The sequence below is a fragment of the Manduca sexta genome, chromosome 26 (assembly GCF_014839805.1).
Source record: "Manduca sexta isolate Smith_Timp_Sample1 chromosome 26, JHU_Msex_v1.0, whole genome shotgun sequence".
Lineage (NCBI taxonomy): Eukaryota > Metazoa > Arthropoda > Insecta > Lepidoptera > Sphingidae > Manduca > Manduca sexta.
The window spans coordinates 17106469-17110852 of record NC_051140.1 but is presented as its reverse complement, the minus strand read 5'-3'; the positions used below and the strand labels follow the sequence as shown (position 1 = coordinate 17110852).

Below are 4384 nucleotides of genomic sequence, written 5' to 3'. Positions count from 1 at the left end.
GTATCAAACATCAGAGTCCTTCAATCTAAATAAAGACATTAGAAAACCCAGGCAAACAATAGGTACTCCTAAAGAAAATAGCAACAGATATTTGTCAACATGTGACCAGCTAATCAGAATGTATTTTATATCAGAAATATTAGCATTACAAAATATCAGGGTTCTTCGTTGTAAATAAAGATATCTATTCAATACAGGGAAAGAATACTTGTAAAGGAAATAACCATAATAGGGTTTATAGCAATATTAGCAACCAGCTAAATAACAGAATGTTTAATATATCAGAAATATTAGAATGCATCAAGCACTTGTGAGTCCATTAATTAGAATATATAATAATATTATATTATATATATATATATATATATATATATATATATTTTAGAAATTATTTGCGTAACATTTATTAAGTTCTTTTGTGTGACCAGTTAGACGTCAGATTGTACTATCAGAATGTACAGGACATATAAGTCTTGAATGTATATATATATAGAACTTCAATACCACGGAAGCAATGCAATGGAAGGAATACTCGTAAAGAAAACAGGGATACTAGGTCGTCGCCAGTATGTAAATAATTAACTTTAGAGTGTATAATTGATTTTATAGAGTATATATTTGAGATAGCATTATAAATAGCATCAAGTTCCTTATACGAATAAGAATACAGCCCATCAACGAGAAACAATATTCGTAATAAAAATAGCGTTATTACTTTTTCGTCAGTACATCCAGCTAAACATAAGACAAGTTAATAATATATTCTACATAAGAGATCGTCATAACGTACCAAAGAACAGGTTTTACAATGTAAATAAAGACATAAGTTCAAACCACGTAAGGCTACTCGTAAGGAAAACAGGGATAATAGGTTATCGTCGTCATAACGTACCAAGGAACAGGTTTCTACAATGTAAATAAAGACATAAGTTCAAACAAGGAAAGCCTACTCGTGAGGAAAACAGGGATAATAGGTTATCGTCGTCAGAACGTACCAAGGAACAGGTTCCTACAATGTAAACAAAGACAAGTTCAAACAGGAAAGCCTACTCGTAAGGAAACCAGGGATAATAGGTTATCGTCAATATGTGACAACCTAAACATCAGAATATGTACATAAGACTTCAATTTAACCCATGAAAAGAATACATGTAAAGAAAATACAGTTATTAGGTCTTTTTCATATCCTATACCAAATTCATCAACAGAATAATAGAGGCTATCTATCATGAGAGATGAAATTATAATATACATCTATTACCAAGAAAATAAAAGGAAATGCATAAAACCTGCGTGGTTTAGTCAGACATATCAAAACTTCAGAGCGCATTATTAGAAATATAAAATTTTGATAATAAAATTATGAGGCGTTTAAATGTAAATAAAAGCCATCAACTTAACTTAGGATAAGAATACTCATAGCATTAGACTTTCGTCTATTAAATTAAAATCTAGTTTAGAAACAGACGATTGTAAAGGCTTTATGTAAATATTGGAGTCCCTTTCCAAAATAAATTACACTGACATTTGGTTAGATATTTTTATTTCCAAGTTTGTAGGCAATGCCAACCTTAGGAGAACGTATAGTCATTATTAAGAAACAATTGGTATATTCATTAAAAAAAATATTGAGTAATATTTAAAATGATTAGAGGAGAATGTAAAATTATTGGAGTTTGTTGTAGTATTTAGAGCATAGATTGTGCACCGTTGAAATTTGCAAATTTGAAAACAATGTCTCCATCATTACAAAAAATAAATTAAACTTAGCAGGGTATGATATTTAAGTGCTTCTAGCTTGTAGGTAATTGTTCAGTACTGCTATTGTGATAATAAACTCGCTAATACGAATAAAACTAAATCGTTATACGGAAACAAACTTCACGTGCACCTTCATTTAACTGTTGTAATCACTTTCACACGTAAATTATTGTAACTTTTGTTACGCTTTCTTGTTTACGTCATTCAAAAATGTTTTATTTTCAATAGATATCACATAAATAATCCTTACTGTGCATGAGAAATAAAACTTAAAGGTTTTCGTAGCATGAGCACAAAATAACACGGGTATATGTTTTTAGAAAACATGAAATGCTTTGACATGTGGAATTTCTTTATTTTTCGTGGTCGGTCCCTGTGCATTGTTAGATTATCGCTTAACTAATCGTTGAACAAGCTATCACAAGATGCACCGTGGTTCTTTTAGTCGTGTGTGGTTATTTCTTGATGTTTAATGTATTTTTCTTATTTAGCGTCATTTTAATTTTCCATTAGGTAGCTTAAGTGAAAGTGTTCCACATCGCCGTAGCGTTTCCCGTATACATTTTCTATGTCTAATACCTTTGCACTTTAATTAAATTTACAGGAGCTATGTCGTGTATTTACTTGAGTAACGTAATTGCCAACGCTTGTCCTGCAGAGCCCGTTATGATTCCGTGGTAACGTCGTATCGAAACAATGGCGGGAGGTCTTGAGTCCCACTGGCAATCGTGACTAAGAAATACATTTCGGACGTCACGTGGATGGATCCCCAAATAGTCTCCAGAGTTTATTAAGGCTTTTCATCGTAAATTTAAAGCTAATTAAACTTGAAGGTATTTTTATTTTTCCCGATGAATAAATCAAAATATTAATTTAATTAACAGTTTATAGACACGCAATAATAAGCTAGTTGTAAGAGAACAGAGTTGTTGGCGTTACAAAGTTATATCAGTCAACTTTGAGGCCTAATGTTAGCACTCAACCAAAACTCGTCATTGAGTTAAAATATTCCATTGGAAACTATAATCTATATAATATATGATAACGGTCGTGGTTGATGGTTACAGTTTCAAAACTGTTATATTGTATAGGACAATAAATTATTTAATGCAAAACGTGATCTAAATGCGGTCTTATTACTAACAATATTTTTATTAAATAAATTCCAACTCTGGCTACGAGAGTAGTATAATTGCTTACAATATTTAATTTTCAGATGTTTTTTATTTGGTATTGCCTAGTAGTTTGACTAAACTAATAAATTATTTTATACAACATTCAAATGAGAAATATACATATGATTTCCTACTATATCATAAAAAGTTGAGGAGAAATGAATGAACCGGGCGATGGCTAGGTTTAACACCTGATCATGTAAATTATTACATCATTATTCGACTATAATACACTATATTATGATTTATATGTATATATTTATAGAAAATTAACATACAATAGTCAGAAATAATTGTATCATTTGGGGTTCAGTAAAGGTATCTCCACTTTACGTCTTAGAAGTAGTTTTTAATGTATATTAATGCTACTATTTTATAAAAATACTAAGTAGGTAGTGCCATTATCATGCGCCCTGTAAAGACATTAAATATATACTATATACTATAAACACATATAAGTGGTTACAAAATTTTATATTACATTTCACAATCTCAAATAGCAAGTTGTAAGACTACTTTAAACTCTGCGGGCGTGGCTTATTTTAGTTTTCAAGTAATTAGGTAACATTTTAAAAGGCTTTTTGTTTGTAAATGATGTACCAAATGTCGCTTAAAGTGTAGGACATGTTAATTTTGCAAGTATTAGGTTAAAATTTGCTACCTACCTACATAGTTTAAATATAGTTGTACATGAAGCTAATATCATGCTACGGATAAATGATCCTATGAAATATTTGTTAAACATCTAAAGAATATAGATATCTATATATAACCATCTAAATCGAATTGAATAATTGCTAAAAATGTATAAGTTTATTTAAAGCAATAAAATATGTATTTATCTCGAAGCGCACAATTCTTTGATTTATTACAAAAATAATTTAACAATTTCATTAATTGTAAAGTATTAAGTAACTAGTAATGCGCAAATTAATTTAAATGAATGCAAAAAAGTTCTTGGATATTGTAAAGATAAACAATATATTTTCAGAAAATAAACCAAAAATAAGTAAACTTAGTTATTTTGTTTCTTTGAAAATCATTCATTGTTAAAACCTCATCGATTTTTCCTAGTCTTTCCCTTCTGCTTTCCGATGTTAGCGATTCTTCAAAATAGAATAGCTAGAGAATATAAAACGAAGCAAGCTTGCTGCTACATATGCTTTTGCAAAATGCATCGACATCTAGTTCAGGCAAAGTTTTTAATCTTTGTGCTAATAAATGTGAACACGTTTGAGGTGCAGAAACAAGGAGTTGCTTTGATACATTTCTTTTGTTCAGGAATGGAATGCACTCGAGTAATATCTCATGGGTATTGGCTAACGAGACATTGCTTACAAACTAACACAAGAGTGACTGTGTTCTTTAAGTCCGTGCAATGTAACATACAATCATCCAATGCATAGAGACATAGTAGTATTGCAGTGTACAGTTTAAATAAATATAAC

At 30.1% G+C, this 4384-nt stretch overlaps 1 long non-coding RNA gene across 1 annotated transcript in view; it reads left to right on the top strand.

Annotated features, from left to right (window-relative positions):
• Window positions 1-3954, top strand: part of LOC119190808 — a 31790-nt gene extending 27836 nt beyond the window's left edge. Inside the window, exon 2 of the long non-coding RNA XR_005113147.1 lies at window positions 2366-3954. This is a non-coding gene — a long non-coding RNA (uncharacterized LOC119190808). The remainder of the gene's footprint in view (window positions 1-2365) is intronic.
• Window positions 3955-4384: the final 430 nt, after the last annotated feature.